This window comes from Schistocerca nitens, chromosome 8 (genome assembly GCF_023898315.1).
Source record: "Schistocerca nitens isolate TAMUIC-IGC-003100 chromosome 8, iqSchNite1.1, whole genome shotgun sequence".
NCBI lineage: Eukaryota > Metazoa > Arthropoda > Insecta > Orthoptera > Acrididae > Schistocerca > Schistocerca nitens.
The window spans coordinates 518429583-518452296 of record NC_064621.1 but is presented as its reverse complement, the minus strand read 5'-3'; the positions used below and the strand labels follow the sequence as shown (position 1 = coordinate 518452296).

The following is a 22714-nucleotide window of genomic DNA, read 5'->3' as shown; positions in this document are numbered from 1 at the left end:
GGCCTTACGCTGGTCAATTTGATGCCCCATTTGTCCATTTCCCACTCTTCGTTTGGCTATGAAGATTTGGACAAAACTTCACTGTATAATTTTCCTTAAAATCACTAATTAAGTTTTTACGAATTACTGCGATTATTTTAAGGAAGCCAAATATTTTTTACAGGACTAGAACTCAGGCTAGTTAGTTTGATATCTCGTTAGTCCGTTTGCCTCATTGTAAAAACTGGGACAAAAATTTTCCTTCAGATCACTAATTTTTGTTCTTGATTACACTGATTATTTTCAAGTAAATAAACCCTTTTTTGCAAAATTATACCTCACACTGGTCAATCTGACCCCCGTTTGTCCATTTCCCACTCTTCGTTTGGCTGTGAAAAATCGAACAAAAACCCGTTTATATGGAGTCTTGTTTCCGCTCCACTTAAACATTTGACCAAAAAAAAGGGGGGGGGGAGTCAGAGGGGAGGAAGGAGTCAACTGAAAGTGGATGGAAGACAGTTATATAGTTTACAACAATCCCATTTACTCCATCCTCCTCTCCCTCTCCCTCCTCCCCCACACCGCTACAGTCGCAGGTTCGGATCCTGCCTCGGGCAGGTTTAAGTAGTTCTAAGTTCTAGGGGACTCATGACCTCAGATGTTAAGTCCCATAGTGCTCAAATCCATTTGAACCACTTCCTCCCCCACTACCCTACCCTTTTAGCCTGTTCATCACATTCAACAGTTATTTTGTCCACATAACACCATAGTCTGTGTTCACAGCTCGTGGTCCAGTGGCTAGCGTCACTGCCTCTGGATCACGGGGTCCCGTATTCGATTCCCGGCCAAGTTGGGGATTTTCACTGCCTGGGAATTGGGTGTTTGTGTTGTTCTCATCATTTCATCATCATTATCATTTGTCAAAGTGGCTGTAATTGGACTGTGTCAAGATTAGGACTTTATACGGGCGCTGATGACCGCGCAGTTGAGCGCCCCAGCAACCAACCAAAATCACAGTAGTCTGTGCCAGTACTCGCTAGTGTACTGTTCTGGTCCGTATGTTCTTAAACTTTTTTAATGTTTAACTACAATGCTATTTGCGATTCATTTGTTTCTCTCTCTACCACAATAAGTGTGCTACATCTTAACTTCGTCAGCTTGCTCGGTGAACACTGAACTAAGTTGAGACGTAGAGATAATGTGTCGCTAGTGACGTCAGAACATAATTATCATTTCGTCCAACCTATATCTGCCTCGAGTCAGACGCTATCAACAAGCGAGTAACAGTCTACAAACCCGTAACCGCCAGCAAGAATGCATCACCCCGACGCAAATATTGTCGATACCACGCTGCGAGTACCGGCGCTAGCTTATTAGAATAATACCAGCAAACCCACGGTTCTTTTAAAGAATCGAACTCCCATGTATGAAACAGCTTAAAACGTCTGATTAATTTACAAACTGGTTAATGTGTTAAATATTTGACTTCAAGCATGTACGCGAGAAAAAGTTTGAAATTATGTTCAAAGTTTGTTGTAAGTCGCCAAGTGCTGTCATTATGAAATACTGGGCGAACCTAGTCTGGGTAATTTGCGCTCCATTTTAAGCAGAAGTTACTTTTTCACGCATCTCCATATTTATGACACCATACCTCCTGAACTATGTGTCGTCCAATGAAATAATTGCCGGCCCCTGTGACCGAGTGCTTCTAGGCGCTTCAGTCCGGAACCGCGCTCTGCTACAGTCGCAGGTTCGAATCCTGCCTAGAGCACGGTTGTGTGTGGTGTCTGTAGTTAGGTTTAAGTAGTTCGAGGTCTAGGGGACTGATGACCTCAGATGTTAAGTCCCATAGTGCTCAGAGCCATTTGAACCATTTGAATGAAATAATTTTGCAGGTACATGCAGTGTGCATGTATCCTGTCGCAAACTGCGTTGCGAATAGTCGATAGTAAAGAAGTAATAAATTCAAACGTCATGCCTGATGATGAAGTCTGAATGCATGAACAGTGGGAATGCAGTGAGCGGTAAACGTTTTTTCCTTACATCATTTTGTGGGGAGTATCAGCGACAAACAATTTCTTAAAGGTTTGAAACTACACAACTGGCCATTAATATTGCTACACCAAAAAGAAATGCAGATGATAAACGGGTATTCATTGGACAAATATATTATACTGGAACTGACACGTGATTACATTTTCACGCAATTTGGATGCATAGATCCTGAGAAAACAGTACTCAGAACAACCACCTCTGGCCGTAATAACGGTCTTGATACGCCTGGGCATTGAGTCAAACAGAGCTTGGATGGCGTGTACAGGTACAGCTGCCCATGCAGCTTCAACACGATACCACAGTTCATCAAGAGTAGTGACTGGCGTATTGTGACGAGCCAGTTCCTCGGCCACCACTGACCAGACGTTTTCAGTTGGTTAGAAATCTGGAGAATGTGCTGGCCAGGGCAGCAGTCGAACATTTCCTGTATCCAGAAAGGCCCGTACAGGACATGCAACATGCGGTCGTGCATTATCCTGCTGAAATGTAGCGTTTCGCAGGGATCGAATGAAGGGTAGAGCCACGGGTCGTAACACATCTGAAATGTAACGTCCACTGTTCAAAGTGCCGTCAATGAGAACAAGAGATGACCGAGACGTGTAACCAATGGCACCCCATACCACCACTCCGGGTGATACGCCAGTATGGCGATGACGAATACACGCTTCTAATGTATGTTCACCGCGATGTCGCCAAACACGGATGTGACCATCATGATGCTGTAAACAGAACCTGGATTCATCCGAAAAAATGACGTTTTGCCATTCGTGCACCCAGGTTCGTCGTTGAGTACACCATCGCAGGCGCTCCTGTCTGTGATGCAGCGTCAAGGGTAACCGCAGCCATGGTCTTCGAGCTGATAGTCCACGCTGCTGCAAACGTCGTCGAACTGTTCGTGCAGTAGGTTGCTGTCTTGCAAACGTCCCCATCTGTTGACTCAGGGATCGAGAGGTGGCTGCACCATCCGTTATAGCCATGTGGATAAGATGCCTTTCATCTCGACTGCTAGTGATACGAGGCCGTTGGGATCCAGCACGGCGTTCCGTATTACCCTCCTGAACCCACCGATTCCATATTCTGCTAACAGTCATTGGATCTCGACCAACGCGAGCAGCAATGTCGCGATACGATAAACCGCAATCGCGATAGGCTACAATCCGACCTTTATCAAAGTCTGAAACGTGATGGTACGTATTTCTCCTCCTTACACGAGGCATCACAACAACGTTTCACCAGGCAACGCCGGTCAACTGCTGTTTGTGTATAAGATATCGGTTGGAAACTTTCCTCATGTCAGCACGTTGTAGGTGTCGCCACCGGCGCCAACCTTGTGTGAATGCTGTGAAAAGCTAATCATTTGCATGTCACAGCATCTTCTCCCTGTCGGTTAAATTTCTCGTCTGTAGCACGTCATCTTCGTGGTGTAACAATTTTAATGGCCAGTAGCGTATGTGCAAACTTTATTGGAAGTCACAAAAAAGCGCTCTCATTCTGAAATACTACATGAATATAGCGGGGCTATGTGAGCGCCGTCAGTTACGGTGCCTCAAGACAAACCCACAGTTTCTAATTGTTATAGTTGTCTTGTTGTGTTAAACCTTTAACATAAGTTTACACGCCTTAATGAGTAGATTATGAAGCCATTTTAAATTTTTAAATACGGTCGACAATTACGCTGGGTATAGAAAATCAAATTTTTTTTTTTTTTTGCCGCTGCCAGTCGTTAGCTTGTACCGTATTCCGGGATAGTGAATTAGTAGTACAATTAACCCTATGCATCATGCTTCACCTTTCTTCCAACTACATGGTGGACATATTATATTCGGCAAGCTCTCGAACTGCCTCTTTCTCTAATTACATGCACAGGGAACTCTTTGGTGGTATTTTGTTGGTCACACTGTTACACTCCAAGGACGAATTATGAGCTGGCCCAATTTGGACACTTCTGGCGAACGTGTGCTCTTGACAGTATATACATAAAGCCTATTGTCGTCTTCCGCAATGTAGAACTTTTCTGGATTACTTGGCCTCTTATCCCTGAATCGGTAGAAGGGAAGACTTTGGACCTCAAGCCACTCATTCGTGAGGACGATGGTTCAAACCAGCGTCCGGCCATACTGATTTAGGTTTTCCGTGATTTCCCTAAATCTCTTCAGGCAAATGCCGGGACAGTTCCTTTGATAGGGCACGGCCGGCTTCCTTCCTCAGCCTTCCCTAATCCGAGGGGACCGATGACCTCGCTGTTTGGTCCCCATCCCCAAATCAACCAACCAACCATACGGCCACTGCCAATCTTACATTCAGCGATATTAATATTGTGTGTCGTATGAAGTTTCGTAGCAGCGATTATCTAGTGAGTGTCGTGCTGCCTGATCTTGTTTGTTTTGAAATAAGTGAAGCTATTGCGGGACCATCACAGACACTACTTACCACTGCTCGGAGGACCGGCATATCACTTCTACTGTCATAGATGCTCGTTACATCCCCCGGAGCACATGAACGAGGTCTGTTCAAAAAATTCGGAAACATTCGTAATTTCGAGCCAATGGTGTGTTCGAGCGAAATGCGGTTGGCATCCCTGCACACGCCTGTGTTTAATGTGTAACTACTGGAAGTTTCATTGTTGTATGTCTATTAAGCCTAGTTCAGACGACGACACCAGTTTGCAGGCAACTGCCCTACTGGCCACTGCGCATGCTCGCCGCGTGTTTGCGCAAGTCGTTGGAGAAACTAAACACTTTCGGCGTGTTCCAACTTTGGCGACACTAGTTGCATGAGTTTTGAGGTTATGTGTGTTCGTAGAGTGTAGACAAACTGCAATATGAAGTGGGGAGTGGAGAATAATGTTCGCTTTTTGGATATCTATGCTTTGCATAGGTGTTTGTGGGATTTCAGTGATGCGATCATAACATAGATGGTTTGACAATATCTGAGTTGCAGGGCAAAATTTATTGAGTTATGAGCACATATACAACTGTATTAAGAAAAGCACAAGCAAGTGTAATTCTACTGTGGAATGCTCTCGTCTACAAGACTAAAATCCCATTGTTCGAGTTGGCCAACTCCTTGTTAAGGAATATTATTGACAGGAGGGGGTTCTAGGCGCGCAGTCCGGAACCGCGCGACTGCTACGGTCGCAGGTTCGAATCCTGCCTCGGGCATGGATGTGTGTGATGTCCTTAGGTTAGTTAGGTTTAGGTAGTTCTAAGTTCTAGGGGACTGATGACCACAGATGTTAAGTCCCATAGTGCTCAGAACCATTTGACAGGAGGGAAGGCTATACAAATTCAAGAAGCTGCATTCTTTATTCAATATTCATCTATTTAAAACGTCGCTGCAGTGCTCCCCATTCACATATGTTAGAATTTTGAAATATTTTCACTGTACAGATCTATCTTCAAGAGAGTAGTTTGCAAACCATTCTATTCTTAATGCGGCCTGCTCGAATAATTATTGTTGCTAATGATAATAATTATTACTGTTAATGTCAGTAATTATTGGTGTTAATGAAATAGCGTCATCACCAACTAAAACCGTATCTTATAGCATGCCGAGTGTTCTCGATTGTAATCCACGCAATATGTGTAAGTTCAGTGCTGGCGACAGTGCTTCATGCATTACAGTACTGTTATTCCTTATCGCATAATTAACTCGATTTAGAAGAAACGTGAACAGTTCTGGTGACATTCTAAGATAATTAGAAGAATTTCTTGGATCTCCCGTTATAAATTATTTCAGCAAGGATGCTGAGCAACCGAGCTGACATCTTTTCTTCATCCAGTCACGAATCAAAACATGTTTCTCATTTTTTTTTCTTATGCAGCGATTTCATGCAACAAGATTCAACTACATCACAATCCGTGCGACGTGTAGCTGCCAAAACTTTCATTTCAGACACGACTCAGGGACCCACAAAACGATGAAACTGAAGTGTATACTGGTGTCGCCGTGTCTACAGTCATATATGAAACCACTTGGGTGCAACTCATTCCACGCAACGAGTGGCGCAACCCAATGTCGTCGTGTAAATTAGGCTTTATAAAAGTCCGTGAGACGAGTGATTGGTACTGACAGTTCCGGCGGGCAGACGGCGCTGTTGCCGAACGTGGCTCACAGCACGCGGCACCCTGTCTGCTACACGCATCCTCTAGCAGCAGAAATAAAAGCGAGACAAAATACAAGTCGTATTGGTACGCGTGAATTTATTTAAAGTTGATGCTTGAAATATATTAACTCGAAAACTGATAAGAGCTATTTCGTACAAGTATCTAAGATGCTGAAACATAATAAAGTTATTTGTTAAACTTCACAACTGAAATGAAAACTATTTTCGCAAGTTGTTGAACATTAGCAGTTTTGGTTTCCATTGTTAAGTATTAGCATTATTAATTTGTTCTACTACAAGCTACAGAATAATTGGTCAGTGTATTAAGAGTTATAATCTGAAGAAAGTACTCACAATATGATGATCTGGTTGTAGATCGATAGCAAACTCCCTCCTTACATTCCTGAATACGTTGTAGTTACTGTAATGGAAAAACACCACTACATCACTGTCCGAATCTGATTTGACATTGTCTTCCTCAGCACTACTCGAACTATCACTGCTCTCTCCCAGATGTATAATTAAATTTTCGATGCATTCTTCCACAACCCCTTCGGTTTTGACCGCCTCTCTGGTGGCACTTGCAGTGCTGTTTACAATTTTAGCCCACGTCTCGCTTGTCACTTTATTGATAGCTGCTGGAAGGAGAGTTTCCACTTCAGAGATCGTGAATTTTTTATTGTTTGCAGCAATGTAATTTTTTATCTGCGCCCACACTCCTTCAATTGCATTGAAGTGACAGTGGCATGGAGGAAGCCGAACGATTTCATGCCCGTGCCTTTTAGCAATCTCGTCAATTACATATGTTGGAAATTGGGGTTTCTTTTGTGCCACAGTTTCGAGCAGTTCCGCCTTCCTTAAATCTTCTCTGAAATCTACTTTTCGCCGTTTCAACCACTGAATGATATCGTCTTTTTTTGTTGCCAAGGTTGGTGCCTTATCGTGAACAACGGAATGATAAGGCGCATTGTCCATAACAATCACTGATGGACTTGTCAGATTCGTCATAAGCGATGTCTCGAACCATTCTTGAAATACTACACTGTTCATTTCTTCATGGTAATCTCCCGTCTTTTTTGACCGAAACATTTTCAAGCAGTTTGGCACAAAACCTTTCGATGTTCCTGCATGTAAGACAATAAGAAGCCCTCCTTTGCCAACAGGCACTGCCATTGTCCCCTCGGGCGTTCCATCATTCCAGCATCTGCGTAAAGAATGGCTGGCATTGGCCTAAGTTTCATCTAACCACACTATACTTTCGAATTCCACACCCATGATCCTGCGCAGGAATCTGCACCGCCATGCAACTACATCTGTCCTTTCCATTAATATTTTGCGTCCGTTAAACAGTGAATAGCTGAAGCCTATGTCTTTCAACACTGTACGCAATGAAAATTTGCTACCTTTAAAAAGATCGTCTTTCTGAAGCGACACCAGTAATTTAGATAGAGTGGGATGTTCCCTTCTCTTATAATAGCTGTATATATGACGACGAATAGCGTCTTTCTGAAAATCGTCGAAAGCTGTCTGTCACCTGCTTATTTCTCGGTCGCTTCTTTCCTGGTGTGTGCAGCTTTGTTGTGCCACTGTCGTCACAATCTACACTATACTGTTCTTTCCCTATCTTTACAACAGTGTTCTTACTTATCTTCAATGCTGCTGCAGTTCTCTTCACAACCTGAACAACAGGAATTAAGGGCCACCTTTGTCCTTTTCTTTCTAAAAGTAATCCCTCACAGAGCACACGAATTCACGGGCCTGGGTGTGTAGCACACTTTTCTTCCTCCGTTTCACTTCTTGTGTTGGGCTGGTACTACCCGCCGCACTAGACATTGTTTACAACGAAAAATAAACAAAGAAACACTAAAAACAACAAAAACGAAATAAACTGCGAATTCAACTTCAGACAAACGACGAACGACCGCACCGCCTGCACGCGAGACACGTTAAGTTTCATAAGCGCGCGCGACCGGGTTTCAGAGCGGCAACGTGGCCCTTCCTACCCGCTCAAAGTCAGGCCGTCATTGGCTGCCTGCCTGCGGTCGCTAGGCAACGGAAAGACGCTACCGAGCTGTCAATACCAAAGACTCGTCTCCCAGACTATAGTTATTGTTCAGTGCTGTTTTGAGTAGAATGTTGTGTCGCACAGTTTGCGAATTTTGATATGGCAGAGTTAGAGGAACAACGCGTTTGAATTAAATTTTGCGTGAAACTCAAGGAAACCTTTACAGAGACACACCAAATAATGCACAAAGCCTACGATGATGAGTGGCTAAGCCGTACTCGATGTTACGAATGGTTCACACGGTTTAAAAATGGCCGGACGTAAGTTAAAGCTTAAGCCTTTCGTCTACCGACTCCACTCATGTCAGGACTGTCAACGAAATTGTGTGCGCTAATCGAGGAATGTCTGTCCGAGAAATTGCAGAAGAATGTAACATTTCGGTTGGATCACGTCATGAAATCCTGACAAAGAATCTTGGAATGCGTTGTGTTGCCGCCAAGTCCGTCCACGGCTCATGAGTGAGACCAGAAAGACATTCGCTTCGCAATCTGTGAAAAGCTTTTGGATGACACAAATGAGAACGAGATGTTCCTTAAGACAATCATAACTGATGACGAGACGTAGGACTACGGTTATGATGTTGAGCCCAAGATTCAATCTTCACAATGGGGCGGGGAAAGACCAAAATAAGCTCGTCAGGTCAGGTCAAACGTCAAAGCCCTGATAATACTTTTCTTTGACTTTGAAGGATTAGTTCATCACGAATTCGTGTCATAGGGACAAACTCTTAATCGATGGTACTGTCGGGATGTGCTGCGACACGTGCGAGAAAGTGTAAGAAGGAAACGGCTGAAATGTGGCTCTTGCATCACGTTAACGCACCCACACATTCATCCCTGTTGATGCGTGACTATTGTACAAAAAAATAAATAAATCACTGTGCTGCCTCATCCTCTGTAATCTCCAGACCTGACCCCTGCGGACTTCTCTTTACTTCCAAAGGTGAAAACCCTGTTGAAAGGACAAATATTTGCAACGATAAACGAGTTAAAAGGAAACTCGCAGACAGCGCGTCGCGTGATCCAGTATGAGTCCCACCAAGACTGCTTCCGGAAGTGGAAGCGGCGATAGGTTGTGTGGAGGAGAGTATTTCAAAAATGGCTCTGAGCACTATGGGACTTAACATCCGGGGTCATCAGTCCCCTAGAACTTAGAACTACTTAAACCTAACCAACCTAAGGACATCACACACATCCATGCCCGAGGTAGGATTCGAACCTGCGACCGTAGCAGTCGCGCGGTTCCGGACTGAGCGCCTAGAACCGCTAGACCACCGCGGCCGGCGAGAGTATTTCGAAGAAGATCATGCACAATAAGTAAAAGGTATACGCAGAAAAATTTTGTGAACTACGTTACGGAATTTTTTGAACAGATCTCGTATTATGTGGGGACGGGGCGTGAGTCGTGCTTGGGTAGCTCAGTTGGTAGAGCACTTGCCCGCGAAAGGCAAAGGTCCTGAGTTCGAGTCTCGGTTCGGCACACAGTTTTAATCTCCCAGGAAGTTTCATATCAGCGCACACTCTGCTGTAGAGTGAAAATTTCATTCTAGAGATCTCGTATTAGACTAGCAATGCTTGAGGATGCCGGAGTTGTACTCATCTCACCAAACATCATCTCAGGGCACTTCAGCTATTTGCTTTCTCTTCTCGACGGATCATCATCTCCCAACGATCTAAAACGTTCGACAAATAGAACCTCTCCTTAAGCATGGTGAAATGGGGTATCACCTTTCCCGGAAAATGAATTGGGCACTGACGGTCAACTGACCAGTTTTTTAAGCAATGAAACCGGTATAACTTGCTATTCCATTATTACTGGCAGACGTTTAGTCTTCCAATACGGCATATTATTAATAAATAAACATAACTCACTATTCAAAGATACTGCATAATACCAATTTGTGCGAGTATCATCTGCTACAGCGACAAAGTACATAAAAGAATTTTATGATTGTCTTTTACCTAGGGTCAGCGGATGGGATGGTCCGCAGTCATGTGCTTAATAAGCTGAATATTATTGTACATCACGAAAGGTAATAAAATCCTTTCGAGTCCTCCTTTGGGCATGGGTGTTTGTGTGTGTGTGTGTGTGTGTGTGTGTGTGTGTGTGTGTGTGTGTGTTGTCCTTAGCGTAAGTTAGTTTAAGTTAGATTTAGTAGTGTGTAAGCCTAGGGACCGATGACCTCAGCAGTTTGGTCTCTTAGAACTTACCACAAATTTCCAAAAATCCTTTCGATTTGCTAGTAGCTATAGCAAACGTCGAAGGTAACACCACTTTACACTTTATCTGACAATCAATTACTATAAGTAATCAACATCTTCAGATCAGTCTGTGTGAATTTTAGTATAAAAAAATTATAAAATTTCTGAAGAGATTTTTGTAGCATTCTGTTAATACAGACTGAAATCAATGTGTTTATTACTACCTAAAATTGGTTTCAAATAAGACATTCAAAATGGTTCAAATGGCTCTGAGCACTATGGGACTTAACTTCTGAGGTCATCAGTCCCCAAGAACTTAGAACTACTTAAACCTAACTAACTTAAGAACATGACACACATCTATGCCCGAGGCAGGATTCGAACCTGCGACCGTAGCGGTCGCGCGGTTCCAGACTGAAGCGCCTAGAACCGCTCGGCCACTCCGGCTGGCTAATAAGATGTTTAAAAAAATTGCGATCAGATACTGGCAGATTAATACCCACTGACGATCATTTGGGTTGCTCTACTTTCATCGTGACGATGTCATATTTCAACGAAGTCTTTGTCATGGCACGAGTTAGATTATAAAAATGAATAAGTAGATTTATGAAAATCTGGGTATGAATACGGTATTGCAGTGCCTGTGTTGTTAAGATGAATGATGCAATGTACCTTCGGACATGCATGCATGTCCGAAGAAACTTCGCATCTTACTTCTTCACAACACAGGGATTGCAATATCGTATTTATCCGCCGATACCAGGTAGCGACTTTCAATTAAATTGTGCTCCCCTATACAGGGATTACATAATTTAAGTACGAGTAGGGGCTGTGACGCAGGGACGATGACATATGGAGGTTTGGGTCTAGCCGTGAGTCGTGCACGGGTAGCCAAAGGAATTAAGGCGACCATTGGCAAAAAGCAGGAACTCCGGGTTCCAGTCCAAGTCCGGCACTAATTTTCATTGTCATCATTCCCTTACATAGCTGATTGTTGTTCATATTCGCACTACTATTACATTTCATGTATAAGAGGAAGAATAAACGGACGGAGTAACTCATGTGAAGAAACACGCAATGAATGATTATACAGGGTGGTCCATTGATCGTGACCGGGCCAAATATCTCACGAAATAAGTGTCAAACTACACAGAACGAAATTTGTCTAGCTTGAAGGGGGAAACCAGATGGCGCTATGGTTGGCCGGCTAGATGGCTCTGCCATAGGTCAAACGGATATCAACTGCGAGTCGTTCGCTTTCCGTAATGTTCGCACATGCATTGACAATGCGCTGACGCATGTTGTAAGGCGTTGTCGTTAGATCACGATAACAAATATCCTTCAACTTTCCCCACAGAAAGAAATCCGGGGACGTCAGATCCGGTGAACGTGCGAGCCATGGTATGGTGCTTCGACGACCAATCCACCTGTCATGAAATATGCTATTCAATCCGGCTTCAACCGCACGCGAGCTATGTGCCGGACATCCATCATGTTGGAAGTACATCGCTGTTCTGTCATGCAGTGAAACATCTTGTAGTAACATCGGTAGAACATTACGTAGGAAATCAGCATACATTGCACCATTTAGATTGCCATCGATAAAATGGGCGCCTATTATCGTTCCTCCCATAATGCCGCACCATACATTAACCCGCCAAGGTCGCTGTTGTTCCACTTGTCGCTGCCATCGTGGATTTTCCGTTGCCCAATAGTGCATATTATACCGGTTTACGTTACCGCTGTTGGTGAATGACGTCTCCTCGCCAAATAGAACGCGTGCAAAAAATCTGTCATCGTCCCGTAATTTCTCTTGTGCCCAGTGGCAGAACTGTACACGACGTTCAAAGTCGTCATGCAATTCCTGGTGCATAGAAATATGGTACGGGTGCAATCGATGTTGATGTAGCATTCTCAACACCGACGTTTTTGAGAATCCCGACTCTCGCGCAATTTGTCTGCTACTGATGTGCGGATTAGCCGCGACAGCAGCTAAAACACCTACTTGGGCATCATCATTTGTTGCAGGTCGTCTTACTGTTTCCTTAAATAACATAGCTATCCGGCGAACGGTCCGGACACTTGGATGATGTCGTCCAGGATACCGAGCAGCATACATAGCACACGCCCGTTGGGCATTTTGATCACAATAGCCATACATCAACACGATATCGACTTTTTCCGCAGTTGGTAAACGGTCCATTTTAACACGGTTAATGTATCACGAAGCAAATACCGTCCGCACTGGCGGAATGTTACGTGATACCACGTACTTATACGTTTTTGACTATTACAGTGCCATCTGTCACAAAGCGAAAAAAGTGGTCCAACTAAAACATTCATATTTCTTTACGTACTACAGGAATATATAATAAAATGTGGGTTCCTATTTTTAAAAAACCGCAGTTAATATCTGTTTGACCTATGACAGCGCCATCTAGCGGGCCAACCATAGCGCCATCTGGTTTCCCCCTTCAAGCTAGACGAGTTTCGTTCTTTGTAGTTTTTTTCGTTGGATGCTTATTTCGTGAGATATTTGGCCCGGTGACTATCAATGTACACACAAAGTCGCAGTATTGTAGAACGCGACACAGTTTCTGCCATACTGTTTGACGTCATTTGTTGGTCATCAATAAGCCTAAAATTTTTTACTCAACTTTCACGCAAGACTCAAGGCAGCGAGTCTGCGTAGCGTACAATACATAACAACATGAAATACGTCGTGTAAAATTGCGAAACTTACGGAGAAAGAAAGCACCAGCACCAGGGAAGACGCCCGAAGCACTGACTGTCCCGATAGATGGTCGACGAGTGCAGGGTGAGGCGCGTTACTTGTCAATCTGACGTGATAACTGTGATAACGTCGGTATCTGACAACTGCTGACGTCCAAACAAGTTATCAACGATGGAACGCAATCAGGCCGCAACATGACTGCACAGGTGGTCCAGCGTCTAATATCGTAGTTTCTGATGTCAGGGAATTTTAAATGCCGTCGACGAGGCGATCACTTAAGACGGAGCACAAACTCGGATTGAGGAAAGACTGGGAAGAAAATATACCGTGTCCTTTCACTTCCATCCTGGAACTCGGCTCAAGTGATGTAGGGAGAGCACGGGAAACCACATTCTGGTCTGCTGGACGGGGATTTCAGCCGACATATTAGCGAACTGGTGTCCAGTGTTTATCGTGGCCCCCGGCAGTTCGTCACAAAATAATTATGTAAATATGATCCATTCGGTTTATTGCCCTAATTCACGTCTAATTTCCTTATCTACATGACTACTCTGCAATTCACACTTAAGTGCCTGGCAGGGGATTCATCGAACCACCTAAAGGGTAAGAAATAAAATAATGTGACATTTGTTTGTTTCTCCACATTATCATAATAAAATGAATACATCTAAGGGCAAGATAAAAGTGAAACTAGTCGCTTCAATAAGAGTACTATATTTAAGTAAGTGAATAAATTCTGATAATTGTACCGATATGTAAAAAGACTGTCAGTTGTTAAAAAGGTATAAGTTTATTGAGGGAAGGAGCTCACCCCGACAACTCTCGCTTGTTCTGAATAGCAACATAGACACAGGGGTGTGTAACTGGTAAATTTTGTTCTTTATATTGTTCTGAACGATTATTGGGCATAATTATCAAAAGTGACTACCATTAGCGTAGTCACCTAAAGATTCCTCACATACGTTTTTCTGCTGTGTATTTTCTGTTTTTATAATTGATGTATCAGGACGGATAACGAACATCGTTCGAAAACGATTAGACCGATCGCGGATCGCGTCTTGCTGTTTTAACATTGCGTCGCAAATACAATCAGCACCTTATAGAATGAAGTCCGTTTCGGTTTACCTCCACTGTCAATCTGCTAAAGAACAATGGCAGGTTCTTCAGCATCAACGGCCTGATAAACTCATCGATCAGTAAGCTATAGACATTTCATTTTTTTAGACGAAATCTAAGTAGTACTCAGTGGAATAAATAATATCTTCAGACGACTGGATGTAAATCCATTGGGTCCTGCTGTCCTTCCGACAGCAAACCCGTAATTTATGCACTACATACTATCCAGTAGATACAGTCGACTTTACCATTTTTTTTACATTTGCTCATTACTACCAGACGGAGAACACGTTACACACGTTCAAGCTGCGTCTCTACCGTTCCACTCTCGAGCAGCGCGCTGGTAAAACGAAAACTTAAATCATGCCCTACGATCTCTGATTTCTCGTCTTTTATTACGGTAATTGTTTGCCCCTGTGTAGATAGGCGCCAATAAAATATTTTCGCGTTCAGAAGAGAAAGTTGGTGACTGGAATACCGTGAAAAGATTTGCACTTGGAGTGACCTGATTGGCTGACGTCAATGCCAAGTAACACGCAAACAGCGCAACCAATCGAGTTTTTTTTCTGAACACTTATTTCTCGGCACAACCTTCCCTGCAACACCCTTACAAGCGTTTCAGATTGTTTCTGATCATCCACATGATTACTCTGCAATTCGCACTTAAGTTTCTTGCTAAGGGTTTATTGAATCATTTTGAGACTACTACTTGACCTAATTCTTTTCGTGCGAGTTGCATTTTCTCTTATTCTATTATAACGATCATTAAGTGTTCTGCCAGTAAAACTGAGTTTCTGCTTAGCCTTCCGCACATTTTCTACATTTTTCCTAATTGTAATCTCTACAGGCTTAGTTGACAACCTTTAAATGACTGCAATTCTTCGTAACCGAAATTTGACGGAATTTTTTTAGTATCCATTGGAGTGCCTCACACTTTTTATTGTTTAGGGTCACAATTACTTTTGTTTCTGTGAAAATACCTTCACAACGGTAAAAAGCCTATAATATGGAATCACTGAGAGACACAAAAGAAAACACATAGTAATGCAACAATCCTCAGACGAAGCATGGACACCTTTTCTATCAGTGTACAGTACAGTAAGTAATAAATGCAGAACTTATTTGTGGGTTTTACGTGGCGTTGAACCGTAATGACACACTTTTAGGATCGAAACGACATTTATTTAGTCACTTAATAAAGCGAATACAGAAAGAGGGCTGTCGAACATAGTGGTAGAACACAAAGACAAGAAGACAAAACCAAAGAGCATAGTCAAAGAAGTGTCGCTTCGTGTCAGAGACGCTACAGAGCCTCCTCCCCCCCCCCCCCCCCCCAGCACGGCGGAGCAGAGTTAGCACATGTCCACAAAAAAATCTTCGTGCCAGCGTGGGTGGGCAGAGGCAGCGTCCGGCGTGCGAAGTGAGCGTCTCGTCGTCAGGGTCCCGCACGTCAGACAGCTGCGCAGGCGGTGGCATGTCGAAGGGGACTGCAGCGGTGCAGGCCGCAGTACGGAGGATACAGAGCTGCACGAACAGAGTCATCTAGTAACATGACGAAATCACACGATTTCTAGTCCTTATTAACAAACACCTGTGGTGTGGTGTGGGCGCAAGGTAGAGACGGGCAAAGGTGGGCCACGTGAGCACGCACTCATTCGATGAGGGCTGGAAGGTTGGTGGCATCTGTCGGAGAAGTGTTCTCGATGAAATCGGGAGGCAGAACGAGCGGTTCACCGTACAGCACCTCTGCCAACAAAGCATTGAGGTCCTCCTCGTGCGGATTCCCAGCAATACCCACGGCAGAGCCTCAGATCGAAGCCCACCGTGGCACACGAGTGCAGCTTTTAGCGTTCTGTGCCATCGCTCCTCTAGTCCACTGGCCTGCGGATGACATGCAGTTGCGTGAAATTTCGCCACCCTGCACAACTCACACAGGCAAGTGAAAGGCGACAACTAGAATTGGCAGCCCTGGTCTGTGGTAAGTGACGGGGGGCAACCAAATCTAGCCTCCCACACCGAAATGAGGGCGAGAGCGATTGTCTCAGCTGTAATGTCCACCAGGGATACAGTCCCAACCCAACAGGTGACGCGGTCAATCGTGGAAAGGACATATTTGTATCCCTTGGACGGGGGAGGAGGACCGACCATGTCAATGTGCACGTGGTGCAGGTGGCCCCTGGGAACGTCGAGCTGTCCTAAAGGCAGTTGTGCTTGTCTGCTCACCTTGTGAGCGACCGACTTCTGCAAGGCGTCCGTTACAGTTCTGCACTGTCGTCTGATAAACAAAGTAAGAACCTACGAAATATCAGACCAGCTGTGTGGCTGGATTGAAGAGTTTTTACAAACAGAACACAGCATGCTGTTCTCAATGGAGAGACGTCTACAGACGTTAAAGTAACCTCTGGCGTGCCACAGGGGAGTGTTATGGGACCATTGCTTTTCACAATATATATAAATGACCTAGTAGATAGTGTCGGAAGTTCCACGCGGCTTTTCGAGGATGATGCTGTAGTATACAGAGAAGTTGCAGCATTAGAAAATTGCAGCGAAATGCAGGAAGATCTGCAGCGGATAGGCACTTGGTGCAGGGAGTGGCAACTGGCCCTTAACATAGACAAATGTAATGTATTGCGACTACATAGAAAGAAGGATTCTTTATTGTATGATTATATGATAGCGGAACAAACACTGGTAGCAGTTACTTCTGTAAAATATCTGGGAGTATGCGCACGGAACGGTTTGAAGTGGAATGTTAGTATAAAATTAATTGTTGGTAAGGCGGGTGCCAGGTTGAGATTCATTGGGAGAGTCCTTAGAAAATGTAGTCCATCAACAAAAGAGGTGGCTTACAAAACACTCATTTGACCTACACTTGAGTATTGCTCATCAGTGTGGGATCCATACCATGTCGGGTTGGCAGAGGAGATAGAGAAGATCCAAAGAAGAGCGGCATGTATCGTCACAGGAAAAGTTATTTGGTAAGCGTGATAGCGTTACGGAGATGTTTAGCAAACTCAAGTGGCAGACTCTGCAAGAGAGGTGCTCTGGATTGCGGTGTAGCTTACCGTCCAGGTTTCGAGAGGGTGCGCTACTGGATGAGGTATCGAATATATTGCTTCCCCCTACTTATACCTCCCGAGGAGATCACGAATTTAAAATTAGAGAGATTCGAGAGCGCACGGAGGCTTTCCAGCAGTCGTTCTTCAAAAAAAAATAATGGTTCAAATGGCTCTGAGCACTATGGGACATAACAGCTATGGTCATCAGTCCCCTAGAACTTAGAACTACTTAAACCTAACTAACCTAAGGACATCACACGACACCCAGCCATCACGAGGCAGAGAAAATCCCTGACCCCGCTGGTAATCGAACCCGGGAACCCGGGCGTGGGAAGCGAGAACGCAACCGCACGACCACGAGATGTGGGCAGTCGTTCTTCCCGCGAACCACACGTGACTGGAACAGGAAAGGGAGGTAATGACAGTGGCACATAAAGTGCCCTCCGCCACACACCGTTGGGTGGCTTGCGAACTTTGAACATAATTCCCTTCACTTCTCAACCCAAAATAGTCGCATGTGGAAAAAGGGCTAACGTCAGCGACATTTTGTTCTTTTCACGATTAATAGATGGCCAGGCTGCAGATGCATCTCGCAACTTTTGTATTATGTATGGGGAGAGCGCATCGTGCCAAAGTACGCCAGAAAAGTGTTTTCTACATTAGCTGTTGTGTGGCAGTGGCATTTTATTCTTCATCAAACCTTGTTTGACAGCTTTAACTCAGAACAAGTTTTCTACATGCATGTAATCAATAAACTGCATGTGCATTGTCAGACTGTTATAGATAACATCAGAGAATTCGCATATATCGTTGATGATTAATTTCTCTCTCATGTTAACTAATGTTTTAACAACACTAAAAGAAACATTATGCACTGTATTATAAGAAATGAAATAAAACTACCCATGATAACCTTACAACGAAAGTCTGTTTCAATAAAACTGAGTATCTGTACACAAGCATGCCTCTATCGGCACGAATTAGTAAAATACTGATCACTTAGATTTCGATTGGGTCTGTGTTTGATTGGTATGCTGTGTCATACTCAAGTGGTGTGCAAATGTGGCATTTCATAAATAAAGTTATGTATTCCTAGAAACCCAAAATTTGCTTGTCAGCAGCTCAAAGAGGCGTTACCTGTTGTGCAGCATTGTAAGTTTTTCACCATTGCACTATGAGCCGAAAGTATTTTCTTGCGATTTCCTTATCGATGTGTGATCTGACTGCTTGTAGCTTTTTCACAGAAGCGATAAAAACGTTACAGTCAGCAAGACTGGAACCGCAAACCATAACAGACGCTTTGTCACAGTTTATTTTATTTATTTTTTTAATCTCACTTTGTTCACTTTTGTTCGTTGCATCTGTTCGGGGCGGACGTCGTAAGACATCCGTTTAAGTTCGTTGTTGATCGATTAGCTCAGTTTTTTTTATTTCAGAGGGCTGTTAACCCTCTGACCGAACACGCTGAGCTACCGTGCCGGCAACTTTTGTTACAGCTCAAGCGATAATGACTCAGATTATTCAATGGGAATGACAGGAAAAATCAATTGAACTTTCAGGCTTAATTCCGTGCACACCAGGAAGTAACTCGTCGATCACAGAGTTGCCAAACATACCTTGCCTTGTTGCCAAATCTCAGTTACATTACCAGCAAGAAGAAAACGAACCAATGTGATCCTACAGTGGGCTGGGCAGTGACCATAGCTGACGGCTCAAAGATGCGGCTGCTACGGCCTGGAATACGTAATCCGTCTGATTCACATTTCTGTAACTGGGTTTAGGGACTGGAGCGTAGTTACTCAGAACTAACTGCAAACTAAGCTTCATAGTAGTTTTTATATTTCTTTCGTGAGTGTACTCAAAACTAAGAAACTCATTGACGAACGTTTTCGTCCCTCGCCAATAATCGAGCACAACAAATTAATAAAAAAAAAAAATAATGTGTGTATGTGTGTGTGTGTGTGTGAGAGAGAGAGAGAGAGAGAAGAGAGAGAGAGAGAGAGTGAGGGAGAGAGATAAAAATAAAAAACAACGAGGGAGGGAGAGTAAAAAATTGTTGCATAGAAACTGAATCATGGTATGTAAAGAAATCTTTCATTAAAATGATACGTTCCAAATCATTATGAAATGTCATATTCATGATCTGTGGAACAAGTATTAATCTAATCTACTCTAATCACATAATGTTGCTGACTAGTCAGGAAGAGGCATGAATTGCAGAAATTTTCGCCAATATCAGTAACCAAATCTAAACTTAAAAATAAAATACTACAGTTTTTGTAATAAACCAGGACTCCTATAAAGATCCTTTCGTCCCTGTTAACTAACCACGGGAGACATGTGATATACCTCCATTCAGAAGTAACAAAGTGTTCATGCATTTAAAGATGAAGCGCATGATGTGAAGCTCTGTGACAGAGATACGAGCCCAACACACAATCGGATTGTTAACTAAGTAAAATCAAATGTTACGTATCGGTTTTTCCTAACAGCTGCTAGATGTTTGAATCTAAAATAAGGATACAAAATTTGTGCCTGAGCGATAATCGAACCGCACACCTACTGTCCTTCTTTATCATCCACAAACATAGCTTAGGTATCAATTTCTTACTCACCAACAGTAAGATGTGTGCGTGTTTGACCAGAAATAACGACACCTATTGCGATTGTTGGCAATACATGAACAGACATTAAAAATGCACGTTAATTTTCACTAGGAGACTGGTCTGCACGTGATAGGGCGTGAAATGAAATTATGAATATTTTTGTACTGGATCAGGATTCGGACCCACATACTTACCTTTGGAGGAGACCTAGAGAAGATTGCAGTCTTGGGAAAAGGAACGAAATGATTCAACTACACTGATCTGAGAGATTCAGATCCTCGAAAGAGGAGATACGAATTCGAATCACAGTCCAGCACCAAATTTTTCAACGTCTCTAGTTCAATCAAGTACAAGTGAAATAAGAGCCCTGTTCCTTTAAATGGCTATCGGTTCATCAAATAAAATAAAATTTTCTAAATGTAAGTAAGTTTACTGGAGATAGTATTTCTGTTTACTATGACTTCAGCCTATGTCATTTCCAAACGTAAACCGATTCTGCCCACTTGGTAATGAAGGAGCGTGATGTTTAATGCGGATTCTGGATTATAACGTCTTTCTCTTGAGGTTACCAGAGGTAAAGTAAATCTCTTTGCGCATCTTAAAAGTAAATGCCTGAACCCACGCATTGCACCTGTGATAGTTCGTTCCACCAGACCATTGTAGCCACATTTCCCAGCCCCAGGAGTATGCTGTAACGGATGACGTGCTTAGCTTACAAAATTAGTCACGGTGGAAAAAATGCGAGTCTATTAAATGGTTAAGTAGAAGCGATATTCTGACGTGGAGTTTATGCTATTCTCATGTCAGCAGGATGTAAAGACTCTTCTAGACATAATAGCCTCGATGTGAAGCCATTTTGAAATTCTCACTAATTCAGCAAATTTCTTAGTTCGAGAAAATCCACTGTGAAGTGTGAAGTTACCGGATAATTCGATTATTACCGTCATTATTACTACCATTTTCTTCATACCGTTGCTAGAACACATGTGCTTGAAGACCATTTAATGCCTTTTGGTCATTATAGATGTAGTTGCCTAAGAAGAGGTTCTTTCCTTGTCTACAGAGTCCTTATCATGTTAATATCAAACATCAGCAATTACTCGCAGATTACATTATAACTAATGTAATTGATGAAGACGCTACTTGATAACAAAAACGCGCTGCCTTTCTTAATTTACTTGCGCCTAGAAATGGCTGTCGAATACTGCCAAACCAAAAGCCCAGGGATCTTACTGCCTTCCGATATACGTCGCTGTCAGTTCTTCCACATGGTTTGGTCGACGTGACCTGTTTCAAGTTGTGTATGGCAGAGAAAGATTTAGAAAATCAATTGTTTCCCTTTGCAATAAACAGAAAGGTTTTAATTCTAAGCTATCCAAGTTCAAAATTTTCGCATTATTAGTTCAATTTTAATATTCGCTTCTATAATGTAGGAAAGTATTTCACAGTTGCAAATCCCGCATCAGACTCATGACCTTATACTTAGTCGCTGACCATAAATTCTAGTTCAGAGTGACACCAGTTTATGTAACCTAATGTAGCGAAGACTGTTTGCCAGTGCTCTTTCTCACCGGAAAATATGAAATTCACTCACTGGGCTCCAGTAGTACACTTTAACAGTAATTTATGTGTGTGTGGAATGCATACGGATTGTAGAATTTAGTGGTGCTCCCTCTTCCACTTCTGTATACAATATGCCTGACCTAAACAGGCCCTTTATCATTACATGCCCTGGGAAGTGCTTATACTGACAGCCTCACTGTTCGTTTTAGCTGAATTTGTAATCATTTAAATAAAACAACATGACCTTCCAGTGGGAGACATTTCGTCCCCCTTTTCCTTGTGTGATATTTGTCAGTAAGATATTTGCCTCCCAACCACCGAAATGCGGCACAGTACGGCCAGTAAACGATTCACAAACCACGATTTAGTGCCGTTAAGACGATTTCTTTAAACATTGTCATAGCTGAAGGAATTTAGTTTCTTCTTAGCCGGCCAGGGTGGCCGGGCGGTTCTAGGCGCTACAATCTGGAACCGCGCGACTGCTACGGTCGCAGGTTCGAATCCTGCCTCGGGCATGTATGTTTGTGATGTCCTTAGGTTAGTTAGGTTTAAGTAGTTCTAAGTTCTAGGGGACTGATGACCTCAGAAGTTAGGTCCCATATTGCTCAAAGGCATTTAGTTTCTTCTGAAATCGTCTTATGCAGCAACGTTCACAGATATCTCAAATAGGAAAAGCTCTTTATCCAGGTACAAAGGTTGTGACACAAACTTGCCACAGTTTGTGTCAGGTTGATCTTCTCGTCCGATCGCACTGCGTAAGTATTTTGTCCAAGAGGTATCACAAGTAATGTTCCTGTAGCTGTGGGAATCATTGTTTAACACCAATGGGTACAGTACTGCCAAATATTCAAAATGATTATCAATCTAAGTCTGAGTTCGTCCACAAACTTAGGCGTATTTATAATACTGTAGCTTGACCGTGTATCCTTGTCTTTATTGAGTGGGCATTGGAAGACATTTATACACACATATACAATACTATGAATACTTCGGATGCTGTAGCTGACGTTGCTCTCACAACTAATTTTAGTAGATGTGAGGATACAAAGAAACAGACTCATGGGTGTGGACAGAAACCAAAGTGCAGATGCGGGCACTGTGCAGATCTGCGCTTTTTCATCTTCAGATCTATACAAATAATGTATACAAATCAGCGTATGCATTGATTTCATAATGTTTCCCTCTTGTTTAGTCTTCTAATGATGAGCTGGATCCACACCCATGAGCCTCA

General features: G+C 43.2%; 1 protein-coding gene across 1 annotated transcript in view; it reads right to left on the bottom strand.

Annotated features, from left to right (window-relative positions):
- Positions 1 to 13227, bottom strand: part of LOC126199272 (uncharacterized) — a 252436-nt gene extending 239209 nt beyond the window's left edge. The window contains exon 1 of the mRNA XM_049936080.1: positions 13149 to 13227. The gene's annotated coding sequence lies outside the window, so the exon portion shown is untranslated. The remainder of the gene's footprint in view (positions 1 to 13148) is intronic.
- Between the last annotated feature and the right edge of the window lie 9487 nt (positions 13228 to 22714).